This window comes from Hemiscyllium ocellatum, chromosome 10 (assembly GCF_020745735.1).
Source record: "Hemiscyllium ocellatum isolate sHemOce1 chromosome 10, sHemOce1.pat.X.cur, whole genome shotgun sequence".
Taxonomy (NCBI): domain Eukaryota; kingdom Metazoa; phylum Chordata; class Chondrichthyes; order Orectolobiformes; family Hemiscylliidae; genus Hemiscyllium; species Hemiscyllium ocellatum.
In genome coordinates, this window is record NC_083410.1 from 99754244 (window position 1) to 99773129 (window position 18886).

The window sequence follows — 18886 nt, forward strand, 5'->3', positions numbered from 1 at the left end:
TCTCTCCCTAGTTACCCATTTGTCCTTAATGTATTTGTAAAAGCCCTGTGGATTCTCCTTAACTCTATTTGCCAAAGTTGTCTCATGTCCCCTTTATGCCCTCCTGATTTCCCTCTTAAATATACTCCTACTTCCTTTATATTCTTCTATAGATCACTCGATCTATCCTGTCTATACCTTACATATGCTTCCTTCTTTTTCTTAACCAAACCCTCAATTTCTTTAGTCATCCAGCATTCCCTATACCTACCAGCCTTTCATTTCACCTTGACTGGAATATACTTTCTCTGGATTCTCGTTATGTCATTTCTGAAGGCTTCCCATTTTCCAGCCGTCCCTTTACCTGTGAAAATCTGCCCCTCAATCAGCTTTCAAAAGTTCTTGCCTAATACTGTCAAAATTGGTCTTTCTCCAATTTAGAACTTCAAATTTTAGATCTGGTCTATCCTTTAAATCTAATAGAATTATGGTCGCTGGCCCCAAAGTTCTCCCCCACTGACACCTCATTTCAAATTCTTTTTGAGAATTTGAAATATCATCTTCAATATATACCACTACTTATTTACATCTCACATTTTAAGATAGTTTTCCAGTACACTTAAGCTAAATTTGTTCTCCATTCTTTTGTAATTGCTTTTTACTTCCAATTTAGACATAGCTTAAGATCTAATTTTCCCATCCTCAATTTGAATGGTAAATTTTATCATGTTATGATCAGTATTTCTGAGAGGATCTCTTATTATGACATTATAAGTTGCTCTTTTTTTCATTACTTAACAACAGATTTAAATAGTCTATTCCTTGGTTGTTCTGAGAAGCTGTTGTAAATGTTCTTTCTGGACTAATCCTACTATTAGCTCGGCCAGTTTTTTGCTACATTGAATCAAGGCAATGATTCAAGTTTCCCACAATGATTTCAATAATTTTCTGATAAGCCTCAATTTCTTTCTTAATTTTTTTCTCTGTTTTACATTGTAGCCATTTCAACTATGAATCAACTACTCCCAGCATTAACGTCATTACCTCGCTTTCTTTGATCTCCACATTGTACACTTGGCAAGACTGCCCTCACTGACTTAGAGAGCTGTGACAAGAGAAAATGACACATTAAGAATAAAGACATGAGTACAGCTTAAATAAAGAAGCAAACTTATCATGGCAAAGAACATAATGTCAAATTGTACATCTCAATGCAATTTTAAAAAAGAAAGGAAGTATATTACACAAAATTAAAAGAAAATAAGATTGACAGTTTGAAAGACGTTATCATAAACAGCAAGAAGAAAAATTCAGCCCTTTTCCCAACAATATTCCTTACAAACTCTCACTCCAGTGAAGCATCACTTCTATCTTCTCCCTTTAATTCCTTACTTCATTGAAGAGGTCACATATATTTCCTTTCTGCAACTTTTAATACATTGAGCAGTGGTGATTATCTCCACCTCTCTAAGAGGCACACACAAAATACAGATTAACTCACTGATTCTTTCCAACCTTTCTGCTTCCAGGTGGGATGGTGACTCAGTGATTAGCACTGGGGTTGAATTCCAGCCTTGGGTGACTGTGTGGAGTTTGCACATTCTCCCTGTGTCTGTGTGAATTTCCTCTGGGTCCTCTGGTTTCCTCCGTCAGTCCAAAGATGTGCAGGTTAGGTGGATTGGCCATGCTAAATTGCCCATAGAGTTCAGGGCTGTGCATGTTAGTTAGGGTAGCGATGGAAAATACAGGGTTCCACGGATAGGGTAGGAGATTGGGATGGTTGGTGTGGACTTGATGGACTGAATGGCCTGCTTGCATATTGTAAGGATTGTATGATTTATTTTTGGATTGCTGAAACATTCTAAGACTCCTTTCAAGCTCTGATAGCCTGGATGCATCTTTTCAGTTCTGACAGCTTGAAGAATAATGAAAACTAAAAACTGCCTTCTGCTGGTATGAATATTTTCATGTGAGCTCAACCCACTGGGTGGTGTATAACAATCTGTTTCTGTAGGTCATACAACTCAAATTACTATATATTCAGGAATTAACACCCCAGGTAGCAGATTGCGTCACTTAAGTGACATGCTTTTTTTGGAATGGCTGTTTTGACCAGACAGTTCGCCATATCTTTCTGCTCTTCTTGTTTATAAGTACAATCTGAAAAACGAAACACTAAAGTCAGTCTTTCCCTGCATTTTCGTATTCAAATCCCCCAAATATAAATAATATATTCCAAACTATCAACACAAAAGCAAAGGAGCAACAGAACAAAACATTGGTAAGGTTAGGTGTTGTTTGGATGGGAGGAGGATGCAAAGACCCATTGGTCTGTTTCTCTATTGTTAAGTCTAACTAATTGAATGTCATGCAAGTCTTGCACTCCTGGGCATCACTTGTGTTAGATCAGAATTTCTGTAAAATGTTGACCTTTAAATGTACTTCTACCACTCCATAATCCTGCACAAGTTGCTCATTCATGACCCGTAACAAGGTCTTAATGAGTTCAAATTGACCTTTTTAACTTATTTTTCTAATTCTGCTTTTGCAGGGGTAGGAACCCTCAAAGCAAAAAAAAAGAGAGATTGCCATTCTCTGCCACTTGTTTACACAAATTGACATTTTCACCGAGACAGAGGAATGTCGCACCGGACATATCAGCACAAAAACAGCAGAAGTGGGGAAAAGAAAAGACCCTCAAACTTGGCGATAAAAACAAAAGGCATAAATTTGTGTCACAAACACTGGCTGCAATATCGGAAGATAGGCCAGCATAACACAATCTCAGCAGTGGTAGCAGAAGACAGGACACTAAACAACACAGCTCATGAATGGAAGAAACAGAACACTATTTATACCATTTGTATGAGAGGACAGACTGATGAATAATTTTTTTGTTGTTCAGCCGTCTCTCATTTCCATAATTTATTCAGGCATGAGGACTGGGACTCATTTCCTATGCTCCATTCAGTCTCCAGAAGTGCTTCAGTTAATGCTCCAAAAACAGTGTTATTTTAATAATTTAACATTGGCCTGCAGTTACATTACACACAAGTGACCTGAGAGTGAATCGTCCTCCAGTTCACTGTTGTCTTTAAGAGCCAGTGTGCACTATCTCAGAAAATGCAGAATTACTTCCAATCTGAGCAATGAATGCTTTGAAGAGTGGGAGAAAATACTGAAAGTGATATCCCTTCATTGATGGAGAGCTGGAGGGTACAGCCACAGAAAAGTGAGTGAAAAATTAATAAACAGCCTGTTCTCTGACTTCGTAGAGTGCCTTAATTGCGTGGACTTGGAATACATCTGCAGAAACAAAAAGGATTCATGGCATATTTGTGCAGATATAGGGTGACACTATGGCTCAGTGGTTAGCACTGCTGCCTCCCAGTGCCATGGGCCTGGGTTTGATTCTACCCTTGGGCAACTGTTTGTATGGAGTTTGTATATTCTCCCTGCAGTCTAAAAATGTACAGGTTAGGTGGATTGGCCATGTTAAATTGCCCATAGTGTCCAAGGATGTGTTGGCTAGAGGGGTTAACCATGGGAAATGTGTGGTTACAGGGCTAGGTCTGGGTGGGATGCCCTTCAGAAGGTCAGCACAGATATGATGACTGAAAGGCCTCATCTGGCTCTGTAGGGAATCTGCGAAGTTTAGATCCGGTCAATTAAGTAAAAGCTGCTGTCAGTGATTTAAAAAGAAATTATTATATAGGATCCAGGCATCATTGACAAGGTCAGTGTTTGCTTCCTATCCCTGATTACCCTCCAGTGTAATGGCTTGTGAGGCCATTTTCAGAAGGCAGCTAAGAATCAGCCAAAATGGTGTGGGTCTGGTGTCGCCTGTATTCAAGACCAGGTAAAGACGCCAGATTTTCTTCCCTTCAGAATGTTTGAGAGCAAGATAGGCTTTTACAACAACCAGTTGTCATGGTCACCATCACTGAGACTGGCTTCATGTCTTAGCTTTATGAGTTGAATTCAAATTCCACCAGGTGCTGTGGTGGGATTTGAATTCATGCTCCCAAACAGTCAGTGGAGTCCCCATCACTGAATCTCCGACTATCAACCTCCCTGGGGGGTTATCGTTGACTAAAACCTCAACTGGACTCACCACATAAAAACAATGGCTACAACAGCAGGTCAGAGGCTATGAATACTATGGCAAGAAACTCACCTCCTAACAAAGCCTGTCCACCATCTAGAAGGCACAAGCCAGGAGTGTGATGGAATAGTCTCCACTTGCCTGGATGATTGTAGCCCCAAAAACGCTGAAAAAGTTTGACACAGTCCAGGACAAAGCAGTTCCTGCTTGATTGGCATTACATCCACAAACACCTACTCCCTCCACCACCGACACTCAGAAGCAGCAGTGTATACTGTCTACAAGATGCACTGCAGAAATTCAGCAAAGGCCCTCAGACAGACCTTCAAAACCTGCTTCGATTTAGAAGAACAAGGGCAGTGGATATGTGGGAGCATCGCCACCTTCAAGTTCCCCTCTGAGCCACTCACCATCCTGACTTGGAAATATTTGCCATTCTGTCACTGTCACTGGGTCAAGGTCCTGGAATTCTCTCTCTAAGGGCATTGTGAGTTAACCTACAGCAGGTGCACTGCAGCAGTTCAAGAAGGCAGGTCTCTATCACCTTCTCAAGGGCATCAGGGGATGGGCAATAAATGCTGACCAGCCAATAATACCCACATCCCACAAATGAGTTTTAAAAAGAAAAGTATTAGACTGGGCCTCTGGGTCATAAGTTATCCTGCCACAATGCCACTGTCTCCCCCATTGATAATTGTGAAGACTCCAGATTGATGAAATCCCATCTGGTTCACTCGCACCCTTCAGCAAAGGAAACCTGCTGGCCTACATCAACAGGCTTGACCCTTAATGACTATTTCAAATGGCTTAGTAGGCTACTCAATTAGTGGGTGGCACGGTGGCACAGTGGTTAGTACTGCTGCCTCACAGCGCCTGAGACCCGGGTTCAATTCCCGACTCAGGTGACTGACTGTGTGGAGTTTGCACATTCTCCTCGTGTCTGCGTGGGTTTCCTCCAGGTGCTCCGGTTTCCTCCCACAGTCCAAAGATGTGTGGGTCAGGTGAATTGGCCATGCTAAATTGCCCGTAGTGTTAGGTAAGTGTTAAATGTAGGGGTATGGGTGGGTTGCACTTCGGCGGGTCGGTGTGGACCTGTTGGGCCGAAGGGCCTGTTTCCACACTGTAAGTCTAATCTTATCAAATGCCTCAATTTACATTTGTTAACACTTGTCTTGTCAGAATGAAAATACATTTTTAAGTTTATTACTTTCCAATAAGTGGTAGCTGTATAAGCCACGAGTGAAGGCATGGAAGGAAGAATATACATTTTTGCAGAGTCGAGAGTGTGATGCTGGAAAAGCACAGCATGCCAGTAGCATCCAAGGGGCAGGAGAATCGATGTTTCAGGCAAAAGCCCTTAATCAGGAATGTAAAACGTTTTTACAGGCCTTTTTATGACCTCTGGATTTCTCAAAGTACCGTTAATTAACTATCTCTCCTTGTCCTTTTTGACGTATCTGAAACCTTGATCGCAGCATTTTCTCCTCCATTATCCCACTGCCTGGGACTCTCTATGTATCATAGACTGAAAACACGCTGGATTCCACACTTTTCATCAACACTTCACTTGAACCATTATCTTGAAAATTTCAGACGGCACATCTGACATCCAGTGCCAGATGAGCAGAAATCTCCTTAAACTAAATAGTGAGGCTGGGGTTTTGAGTTTGGCTTGGGAAATATAAGTTGGGTCAGTTTCTAACTTGAGAAACTGACATCTACCACCTCTGATCATTGTTGCCATATTGCAATGTCCTGGAGATGAGAGTTGGTTGGGTTTGAGTTCTTCAATTCCGGAGGCAGAATTCAAGGAATCTGTTGAGACAATCTGGTTAGAAGGCATATCTTATTTTCACTGGGGCATCTGGCCAGGTCTTCAATGTAGTGCTTATACTTGAGAAGCTGCACGCCTCACCTGTTCCCATGAAGTGCCTCAATGACATACATCGTCCATAACTCCACATAATCCTTATGTCCTGTCAAGCCCATGAGCCCCCGTCATGGCTGCTCATAGCCCCCATGCACCCTTTATCTACTTCAGATTCCAATGCCCCTCTTTGCCCCCATACATTCTCATTGCCTCAAATTCACCCATTCCTCATCCATGTATCTAACATAGGTAGACACCCAGTTTCCAGTCTGTATAATCCTTAGGAGCTATGTGATGCAACAGAATTCATTTGAAATAGATGTAATAATGTACACCTCTATCAATTCAATAAAGCTATTACAGAGAATTAATATTGCAACAATCTAGATGTGCTGAAAAAGAGAAAACTGCTTCAAGTCATTATTCAGTTGTACAAACAAACAAAAGATATCATGAACACATTATCCTTTAATGACTTCTTACAAGAGTGATTCAAACAATAAATGTGAAAACTGTATGTTCTTTCTTTTCAGTGCATCTAGATTACTCTAGTGTTAATTCCATTTGAGATAAGTGGCTTGCCACATTTAAAACCCTTCCTCCCACCCATCCAATTGCAATGGGTTCAGTTGTGTGTAAACCTTGAAAAATGCAAACAATGAAGACTATTAAAACCACAAGAACAGATGACTTTTTTTCCATGAAGCTATACTGAATGTCCTGTTGATCAAAGCAGTCCAGGAGCAGATGGCTTTATTTTCCTTTTTGTTGAATTTTAAAGCATAATGGATATTTCAGTCACTTTAGATTGCGATTCTCTAGTTTCCAAATACTGCTTTCTATTTAAAATGTGTAATAGGATTATTCACAATAGGAAAAGTACTCTGATACATCTCAAAAGTTGCACATTGTTGGTCATTGCAGTTGTCATCTTAGTTCAACAGGCAGAGTCTATGGTCATACCCTGAAATAAAAGCATAATAAACTTATAAGACCACATCTGATAAATGCATTTGGAGCCTTTCATCAATCCAGTTGACATTGACGAGGCAAAATGTTCTCAGCTTTTTAGTGGGTTCCTGTCAAGATTTATGAGCTGTCAAACAAGTTTTCTGAAGTTTTCCATAACCAATACTACCTAATGGTGGGGCAGGAAAAATGAATGTTCTTTATGATTGTCAATAGCCAGGTATTTGCCAGCAGATGGGGTTGCTTCCTGAATGAGACTTAAACCTATGACTGCAGATTCATTGTGTGTGAAACTCGCACACATTCCCAGCTTTTTCAGTGTGTAAAGCTATCCCACTATTCACGGACACAATGACAAATTTCATTCACAGCCACTGCCTCTATCCTTCATCTTGACAATTGCCTGAGGCTAAACCAAACTATTTGCAACCTTGGGCTGCATTGCATCCTGAAATGAACTTTTGACTCTATGTCCATGGTTAAAAAAAAGGCTTGTTATTTCCATCGATGGAACATCACCCAACTCATGATCAATCTTAGATTATTCATTCTAACACCTTCATCCATGCCTTTGTTAATTGTAGGCTTTTCCAATGTTTTGCAGGCTGGCCTTGCATTTTTCACCCTCAGCTAATGTAAGCTCCTTTTCACTCTCAACAAATGAAAGCTGTTCTATCCATATCCAAACTCATACCAATCGACTCATCAATTGTATATTTGTTGACCCACTTTTGTACGAAATGCATCAATATTAGAATTCACCTCTTTGTTTAAAGACTCTTTATTGGACAACTCCTTCTGATCTCTGCAGCTTCCTCTGATGCTCCAATCTTTGTTTCTCCAATTCTACCCATTTTTTCCTATTCCTATCTTTAAGTATTCCACCAGTTGTAACCATGTCTTTATCTGCTAAGGTCCCAGATCTCTCCCTTTTCTTATCTCACTTTTCTCTTGATGCTCCTACCTCCTTTCCTGAATATTCCCTTGGACGGCTCCACATCAAACTTGTTTGTTAATGTGCCTGTGAAGCGTCTTGGAATGTTTTATTACATTGAAGGGGCACAGTGTAAACACTAATTAGTGTTGCATTTGTTGCTATCATGGAGTCGGTTTTATAATCCACAGACCTCGCAAACCATATTATTTTGAGCTAACATATCCGAGTATTGATTCTTTTCATCATGGCACACTCAGTCTTCTGGGAGTGAAGTTTATTTTTGTTGTTAACACACCTATTTGGTAACTGGGGATATTTTGTTACATCAATTGTGGAGGAGGGCCATTTGCTACAGTGTGCTCCTTGACTCAGGCAATACGTAACATGTCAAAACAATACCAGAATGAAGTTGCAGCATCTTTCTCAAGGAGCACAAGTATTGATGTCACTGTACCACAAAGCTACAATGGGGTGGAGATTTAGCTGGTGCTCCCTTCATGCTATGTTGCCTGTTTAACTCTGGGGGTGGCAGTTCCTATCAGACTCATGAATACATGCTAGTCCACGATTTTAGGTGTTCTCTGCCCCAGGCTGAGATTTTCAAGTGCCTTATTCAGTAAAAGAACAGGAGGAGGTCATTTAATCCCTTGAGCCCCTCCCAATACTAAATTAGGTCATGAGCGATCTGTACCTTCAATTCTATTTACTCACCCTTGTGGGAACACAGCAACACCAGTATGACATACAGCTGTTCTAGGCTTTTCTGTCAGTCTATTTAATCTTATTTAATCTGTACCTTAATACCATTTGCCCATCAAGGAACATAAGAACACGAGGAGGTCCTTCAGCCCATAAAGTCTGCCTGCCATTCAAAGTAAGCTCAGCTGTTCAAACACTTCAATGGTTTATCATCACACCATCCCATTCTGTACATCACTGGTAATGGGAAATCTATCAACATTATCTTAAACAAACTCAAAGACTGAGCCTCTTTTGGGGTAGTGAATTCAAAGGTTTGTGACTCCACTCATCTAGTCCATTCCCTACCTGACAAACATTTATTGATCTTGGTGTTAAAGTTTTCAACTGTCTCAGAAACAATGGGATACGGCTGTGCTTACGCTACCCAAAAGGCAAAATTGACTGACTGTGAATTACCTGAGTGCCAGTGACTAGTTGCTGGGATGCTCAGTCCTCATTTGCTGCCAGTCCGCTAACTGTTTACACCTGCTTTGGGTGGGCAGCAATTAACATCCCCACTGAGACCCTGGGTGGGCACTATGCAAATAAAATAAGCGTTCTGTCTGGGAACTCTGAAGATAAAAAGACCTTCAGGTTGTCAGGATCAACCAGAGAGAGTTGAAATAACTAAGTGGGGAAGGAAAAACATTATAAACGGTACTCAGAACGAAAATAGGCCCTGCTCAAAATAGATGCTGGAGGGTATAGTCCGTTGAGTGAGTTTCTCAATCAAAACTGAGGATGGATACAGAAGCTATTTCTGTAAAAATAGTATTTTGGCAATTTGAAACAAGGACAGCCAGAAGGATGGGTTAGAGTTATTCTGAAGCTATGAGGTTGTTCTTCATCAAATACATTATCGGTATTTCGGCTTCATTGTTATCACTAGCATTAATCACACACGTCTATCTCGCTTAAGGAGGTGATAACTGCAGTCCATGTACTAAAAATGCTCTTGCTCTGGGTTTATGCAAAGAAAGAAAGGCTTGTGTTTACATGAAGTCTTTTATGATGAAAGGACACATTTCCAAGTGTTTCACAGCCAATGAAGTGTATTTGAAACATTGTTACATGATACAATCTGGGAAAATATAAGTAGGGTGTCCCAGGATTTTAACTCAGTACCAATTAAGGAACAATGGTACATATCTGATTTATTAACATGCAAGGTGGGTGGCACGGTGGCACAGTGGTTAGCACTGCTGGGTTAGACCTGGGTTCAATTCCTGTGTCAGGCGACTGCCTGTATGGAGTTTGCACGTTCTCTCCGTGTCTGCGTGGGTTTCCTCCGGGTGCTCCAGTTTCCTCCCACAGTCCAAAGATGTGCAGGTCAGGTGAATTGGCCATGCTAAATTGCCCGTAGTGTTAGGTAAGGGGTAAATGTAGGGGTATGGGTGGGTTGCGCTTCGGCGGGCCGGTGTGGATGTTGGGCCGAAGGGACTGTTTCCACACTGTAAGTAATCTAATCTAAGACTTGATGAAGATTTAGGGCTATTATTGTCCTGCTGAATGGTGGATTTCCCATGTTGTGGAGGTGCTGGCGAAGAAATATAAGGGCTATAGGGGAAGTGATGGCCGAGTGGTATTATTGCTGAACTACTAAACCCAGGTCATCTGGGGTCTGGGCAGATGGTGGAATTTGAATTTAATAAATATCTGGAATTAAGAGTTGAATGATGACCATGAATCCATTGCCAATTGTTGGAAAAAAACATCTGGTTCACTAGTATCTTGGAAGGAAGGAAACTGCCGTTTTTACCTGGTCTGGCCTACATGTGATTCCAGACCCACAATATGTCAGAGAGTCATGCAGACATACAGCATGGAAACAGACCCTTTAGTCCAACTCTTCCATGCTGACCAGATATCCTAACCTAATCTAGTCTCATTTGCCAGCACTTGGCCCATAACCCTCCAAACTCTTCCTATTCATATACCCATTTAGTTGCCTTTTCAGCTTCTCCCTATAACTCAAATCCTCCAGCACTGGCAACATGCTTGTAAATCTTTTCTGAACCCTTTCAAGTTTCACAACATTCAGAAAGTTCCAGACCAGAATTGCACACGATTTTGCAAAAGCAGCCTAACCAATGTCCTGTACAGCCGCAAAATGACCTCCCAACTCCTATACTCAATGCTCTGACCAATAAAGGAAAGCATACCAAATGCATTCTTCACTATCCTATCTACCTGTGACTCTACTTTCAAGGAACTATGAAGCTGCACTCCAAGGTCTCTTTGTTCAGCAACACTTCCCAGGACCTTACCATTAAGTGCATCCATCTTTAAGCATTTGAAGACATCCAGCACCTCCTCCTCTGCAATATGGACATTTTTCGAGATGCTACCATTTATTTCGCCACATTCTGTATCTTGCATGGCCTTCTCCACAGTAAACACTGATGCAAAGTACTCGTTTAGTATCTCCCCCATCTCCTGCAGCTCTACACATGGGCTGTCTTGCTGATCTTTGAGGGGCCCTATTCTCTCCCCAGTTACCCCTTTGTCCTTAATGCATTTATAAAATCCCTTTGGTTTCTCCTTAACTCTATTTGCAAAAGCTACTCATGTCTCCTTTTTGCCCTTGTGATTTTCCTCTTAAGTAAACTCTTACTGCCTTTCTAATCTTCTTAGGATTTATTCAATCTTTCCTGTCTATACCTGACATATGCTTCCTTCCTTTTCTTAACCAAAACCTTGATTTCTCTTATTATCCAGCTTTCTCTGTACCAACCAGCCTTTCCTTTCACCCTAACAGGAATATACTGTCTCTGGACTCTCATTATCTCATTGTTGAAGGCTTTCTTATTTCTCAGTTCTACTCAAATAACTCTCCTGGATGTATACCCCAGAATATCCTCCCTAAGTATAGTTGTAATGTTATCCCTCATCAAAAACACCACTCCCCTTCCTCTCATACCCTCTTTTTATCCTTCCAAAACATTTATATCCTGGAACATTAAGCTGCCAGTCCTGCCCATCCCTGAGCCACATTTCTGTAATTGCTATGATATCCCAGTCCCATGTTCCTAACCATGCCCTGAGTTAATCTGCTTTCTCTGTTAGGCCCCTTGCATTGAAGTAAATGCAGTTTAATTTATAGTCCTACCTCGTTCTCTGCTTTGTTCCTGCGTGCCCTGACTGTTTGACTTGTCACTTTTCCCAACTGTACCAGTCTCAGATTGATCTTTTTCCTCACTATTTCCGTGGGTCCCACCATCCCCCCACCCCCGACCTTACTAGTTTAAATCCCCCCGAACAGCTCTAGCAAATCTCCCTGCCAGTATATTGGTGCCCTTCCAGTTCAGGTGCAATCTGTCCTCCTTGTACAGATCACTTCTACCCTAGAAGAAATTCCAATGATTTAAAAATGTGTATCCTTCTCCCCTGCACCAGCTCCTCAGCCATGCATTCATCTGCTCTATTCTCCTATTCCTGCCCTCACTCACTCGTGGCACCAGGAGTAATCCAGATATTACTACCCTTGAGGACCTCCTTTTGAAATTCCTGCCTAACTTTCTATATTCTTCCTTGAGAATCTCATCCTTTTCCCTTCCCACGTCGTTAGTTCCAATGTGGACAATGGCCTTCTGCTTGTCCCTCTCCCCTTTGACAACATTCTGCACCCTTTCTGAGATATTCTTGATCCTGGCACCAGGGAGGCAACACCCAATTCTGATTTTTTGCTGCTGGCCACAGAAACATCTGTCTGTGCCTCTGACTAGAGAGTCCCCTATCACGATCGATCACTTGGAACCCAACATGCCCCTCATTATATTAGAACCAGTCTCGATACCAGAAACTTTGTGTGTTCATGCTACATTCCCCTGAGAGTCCATTACTCCCTACAACTTCCGAAACAGCATACTTGTTTGAAATAACTACAGAAGACTCCTGCACTACCTGCCTATCCCTCCTACTTTTCCTGGATTTAACACATCTTCCTGACTGTATCTGTGGCTTTTCTCCCTTCCTATAACTGCCATCCATCACATCCCCCAGCTTTTGTAAATTCCTTATTGCCTCTAACTGCCACTTCAACTGATCCATGCGATATGATAGGATTCACAACTAGAGACACTTCTTGCTGACATAATCATCAGTAACATGGAAACGCTCCATAAGCTCCCACATGTGACAGAAAGAACACATCGCTCTACTAAAGGTAATCTTTGCTCCTTCATAATCTACAGACCCAGAAATTAGCTCTGTCTTTTTGCTCTAAAAAACAGTGCTCCAGGCTAACTTAGTACTTACAATTTATATTTTTAAAATTTAATTGAGACACAGATCTCAATAAAACATATAATTAAGAAAGGACCCACTCTACTCACTACTGTAGACTTACAGCAAAGTTATACTTAAAAACTATGCACTTGTTCCTGTGCTGTGAGCTCTCCCTTGCAGGTTCCTCCAAGGTCAGCTGTGAATTTCACTGTTTGCTAATTTTTCTTAGATGGACTCCGATGTCCAGAGATACATGAATTCAAAGGGTTGATGCTTAATTGTCATCTGGGCAATTAGGGATGGGCAACAAATGTTAGCCTAGCCAGTGACACCTTTATCCCACGAATGAATGAAAATCAAAAACCTGGATGCTTAATTCAGGGGCCAAAGTATGTGTGAACTTTTGAAATTCATGGAAATTTTTCACAAGCAACATCACAGGGATTATCTTCATCCCTAATTGTGAGCAGCAGCATCCATTCATTATAGCTATCTTGTTCAGTGGATCGCTGAATTGTCCTGACTACTGACTTGGTTTAAGGAGGTGCCACTCCAACTCAATACTATATCTTGTTTGCTTGTACAACAGTTTAAAATGTGGAATCATCTGCAATTGCATTTGTATTGCAGCCAATCATCTCAAACCGATGCATCTATTATTGATTCCAGTCTGGCAGTGACATCTTTCTCTAGCCAAGCTGGCAATCCAGTTCACCCCAGGATTGGACCCTGGATATGTATCACCCAACAATTATATTGTTAATGCCTATTGTAGAAGCCTTTAAATTAACTGCAGGTTTAACAGATGAAGGAGCAGAGTTTACACTCTATGTGGTGAAACATAACTTAGCATTGGTCAGGCTAAGATCCACAAGCTTGACTCTACCTTATTCACAACAGTACCCTTCCACTGACACTCTCATTCGTTTGGCTGAACTGGTCCTCACCCTTAACAATTTCTCCTTCGAATCCTCCCACTTCCTCCAGACCAAAGGGGTAGCCAGGGGCACATGTATGGGCCCCAGCTATGCCTGTCTCTTTGCTGGCTACGTAGACCAGTTGATCTTCTGTATTTACACCGGCTCCACTCCCCACCTCTTCCTCCGCTACATTGATGACTGCATTGGCGCCACCTCTTGCTCCCACGAGGAGGTTGAGCAATTCATCAACTACACTAACACATTCCACCCTGACCTTAAATTTACCTGGACCATCTCTGACACCTCCCTCCCCTTCCTGGACCTCTCCATCTCCATTAATGATGACCGACTTGACACTGACATTTTTTACAAACCCACCGACTCCCACAGCTACCTGGATTACACCTCTTCACACCCTACCTCTTGCAAAAATGCCATCCCATATTCCCAATTCCTCTGCCTCCGCCGTATCTGCTCCCAGGAGGACCAGTTCCACCACAGAACACACCAGATGGCCTCCTTCTTTAGAGACCACAATTTCCCTTCCCACATGGTTAAAGATGCCCTCCAATGCATCTCATCCACATCACGCACCTCCGCCCTCAGACCCCACCCCTCCAACCGTAACAAGGTCAGAACGCCCCTGGTGCTCACCTTCCACCCTACAAACTTTTGCGTAAACCAAATCATCCGCCAACATTTCCGCCACCTCCAAAAAGACCCCACCACCAGGGATATATTTCCCTCCCCTCTCCTTTCCGCCTTCTGCAAAGACCGTTCCCTCCGTGACTACCTGGTCAGGTCCACACCCCCCTACAACCCACCCTCCCATTCTGGCACCTTCCACTGCCACCGCAGGAACTGCAAATACTACTCCCACACTTCCTCCCTCACCTCCATCCAAGGCCCTAAAGGAGCCTTCCACATCCATCAAAGTTTTACCTGCACATCCACTAATATCATTTATTGTATCCGTTGCTCCTGATGCGGTCTCCTCTACATTGGGGAGACTGGATGCCTCCTAGCAGAGCGCTTTAGGGAACATCTCCGGGACACTCGCACCAATCAACCACACTGCCCTGTGGCCCAACATTTCATCTTCCCCTCCCACTCTGCCGAGGACATGGAGGTCCTGGGCCTCCTTCACCACTGCTCCCTCACCACCAGATGCCTGGAGGAAGAACACCTTATCTTCCACCTCGGAACACTTCAACCCTAGGGCATCAATGTGGACTTCAACAGTTTCCTCATTTCCCCTTCCCCCACCTCACCCTAGTTCCAAACTTCCAGCTCAGCACTGTCCCCATGACTTGTCCGGACTTGTCCGACCTGCCTATCTTCTTTTCCACCTATCCACTCCACCCTCCCCCCTGACCTATCACCTTCATCCCTCCCCCACTCACCTATTGTACTCTATGCTACTTTCTCCCATCCCCACCCTCCTCTAGCTTATCTCTCCACCCTTCAGGCTCTCTGCCTTTATTCCTGATGAAGGCTTTTGCCCGAAACGTCGATTTTACTGCTCCTCGGATGCTGCTTGAACTGCTGTGCTCTTCCAGCACCACTAATCCAGAAATAGATCTTGAAGGATGTCTCATTTCTTCACTCCAGAGTGTGATTGGCTCTTGATCTTGTGTAAAGTGGAAACTACATTGCAGTGATGCCAAAATTCTGAGGTTAACATGCCTTAAGAATATTTACCATGGTGCATCAAAGAGTGTATGAATTTGGAAATGACCAGATAACTTGCCAGAAAAATCTGAATGTGTGCTCTGCAACATTATTTACCTGCCTCTGTAAATGGTTAAATATTCAGATACCAGCAGTTACTGCAGCAGTTGAGGCAAGAATGGTCAAATTTGCTTTGTCTCCTTCGAAGCGTAATTTACATGTAGTATTTGATTAATTTCATTCTCTGAATTGGAATATGATGGGCCAAAACCTTCCTTTGTTTCATCATTGTAATGAAGAGCAGGTTTGGAATTTTGCATTGTGGTTCCACACAACTATGAAAAAAAATCAACTCTTCACCAAATGCAAAATGTTTTGAGGACGAGGTTTTTCTATTACTTGAAAGACTTAAGGTTAGATGAACATATTTATCTTGTTCCAGCATTGTTCATTCTGTCTGCTTGCATTATCATTCTCGGACAGCCTTGGGCTCAAACTGAAGTGCCCTCTAGTGTTAAATGCCACTATTCATTCTGGAATTCAGTATTTTTTTGTTGTTGACTTAAATGGAAGTTCTGAATCATGAATATCTCTCAAGCTGCATAAGCTGACAAAATGTCTGAGAATGAACACTGAAGATGCAACAAAAGCAGTAAAGCAACAGCATCAACAAAAAGTGGCCTTGACATATAAAAATGCATTCTTAAGTTGTTGGTACATTTATTGAATGTATAAAAGAGCTAGAAAATGCCTTTCAGTTTTTCTGCAATTGCCTTCCAGGTGAAACACTTTGAGTTTCAGTAATTGAGAGATTCAAGAAAATACACATATTTTGAGCTTTGACAGTTTAGTCTGATATTCACACTATTGTAAAGCACAGGCTTTATCTGACAACTAACTTGACTTAGAATTTCATCAGTTTTTTTAGCTGTGATTCTAACAACTGTCAAGCTAAAGTATTCTAGAAAGAGGCCCAAATATCAGGATTAAATTTCCATTAAACTAATTTCAGTCTGAAGCTGTAAGAAATTAAGTCATGAGGGCTTGGCTTGCTTGCATTGAGATATTTCAGAGTAACTGACAATTATTCTGTTTGACATTCCCCATCCTTTATGAAAACACCAAGAGCCCGTTTAGTGTCTTCCCCTGTTATGTTCTGATCATCTAACCATAGGGAAGGATAACATAGTCTTTTAGACAGTAAAAAAGATAAGGACAATAGATGATTCTCAGTAAAATGCGAAAGAACTGTGGATGCTATAAATCAGAAACAAAAAGAGAGGTTGCTGGAAAAGCTCAGCAGGTCTGGCAATTTCAGAGGAATTCGTACTGCTTCCCTCTCTTGTCTGGAATTGGAAAAGTTAATGGATTTTGCTTCCAATTTCCACCCTGTCCTCGCTTTCACCTGGTCTATCTCTGGCTTCTCCCTTACTCGGCATCTCTCTTTCCATTTCTGGTGATAGGCTGGCCACTAATATCCACGATAAATCCACTGACTCCCACAGCTGCTTGGACTATACACCCTTGCACACTGTTTCCTGTAAGGATTCCATTCCATTTTCCTAGTTCCTCTGTCTCCGTCACATATGTTCCAGTAAGGTCAATTTTGACAAGGGAGCCTCTGAAATGTCCACCTTCTTCCTCAACCAAGGAGTCCCCTGTTGTCAACAAGGCCCTCAACCAGGTCCAACCCATCTCCCGACTTCTGCCCTCACCCCCTCTCTTCCTACCTTCAACAATAATAGGGTTCCCCTTGTCCTTATCTACCATCTCACCAGCATCCACATCCAGAAGATCATCAGCTGCCATCTGCCATCTCCAGTGAGATTCCACCACCAGACACATATTCCCCTAACCCCCTTGCCCGCTTTCTGTAGGAACCCTCCGGGACACCCTGGTCAATTCTTCCTCAATCCCAACACCCCTCAAAGCCACACCTTCCCCTACAACCGACAAAGGTGTATCACCTCCCATTTATCTCCTCCCTCCCTATTATCCAAGGGTTCAAACATACCTTCCAGGTGAAGTAGCACTTTACATGCACTTCTCACAATCTAGCCTACTGTACTCACTGCCCACGATGTGGTCTCCTCTGCATTGGGGAAGCAAACCATAGCCTGGCTGAATGCTTTCCAGAATATCTACGTTCTGCCTGAAAAAAAGACCCTGAGCTTCCAGTTGCCTGCCACCATAACACACCCCTGCTCCCTGGCCAACATCTCTGTCTCAAGCCTGTTGCATTGATCCAGCAAAGCTCAGTGCAAGCTGGAAGAACCATACCTCATTTTCCACTTGGGAACCCGGCCGTGCTTTGGACTCATTATCAAGTTCAATAATTTTAGGGCCTGAGCTTCCCACATGCCGGAGCCCCCTACCCCGCACACCAGGCCTTGTTATCACATAGTCTGTCATTATACCCTTCCTATTGTTAATCACCAACAGTTTTCATTGATAGCTATTCAGCCTCCCAGCCAGTTTGTTATCGTCTTTTTTGTCTGACCAACTGTTCTTTATCTTTGGGCTCTATCCCTATCTATCATTTACTCCTTACTCCCTTTTCCACCCTTTCTTCTGCATGAAAACTGACATTTTCTTGGCTGTCATCAGTTCTGAGGAAAGGTCACTGGACCAGAAACATTAAGTTTGAAAAGTAGGCAAATTAATTTGGGACATTGGTGGATTTAATTTGACAGGGGGCAGGTTGACTCTTTGACTTTGTAGCCACAGAAGATCACAGTTTATTTTTGTTTTAGGTTCCTTACAGTGTGGAAACAGGCCCTTTGGCCCAACAAGTCCACATCGACCCTCCGAAGAGCAACCCACCTAGACCCATACCCCTACACAATCCACTGAACACTATGGGCAAATTAGAATGGCCAATTCACCTAACCTGCACATCTTTGGACTGTGGGAGGAAAGGGGAGCACCCGGAGGAAACCCACGCAGATGCAGGGAGAATGTGCAAACTCCACACAGACAGCTGCCCAAGGCGGGAACTGAACCCGGCTCCCTGGTGCTGTGAAGCAGCAATGCTAACCACTGAGCCACTATGCTGACCAATCTTGAATTGCATCTCTCCATTTGAAGGGTTGCTGTTTGAAATTCCCTTGTCACCTTTTCTGATGTAAAATTCCGTGCTTCCTCTCAGGGATTTGTGTGACAGTCACTGAACTTAGATGTTGTGAAACTTGAAAGGGTTCAGAAAAGATTTACAAGGATGTTGCCAGGGTTGGAGGATTTGAGCTATAGGGAGAGGCTGAACAGGCTGGAGCTGTTTTCCCTAGAGATTCGGAGGCTGAGGGGAGACCTTATGGAGGTTTACAAAATTATGAGGGGCATGGATAGGGTAAATAGACAAAGTCTTTTCCCTGGGGTCGGGGAGTCCAGATCTAGAGGGCATAGGTTTAGGGTGAGAGGGGAAAGATATAAAAAAGACTTAAGGGGCAACTTTTTCACACAAAGAGTGG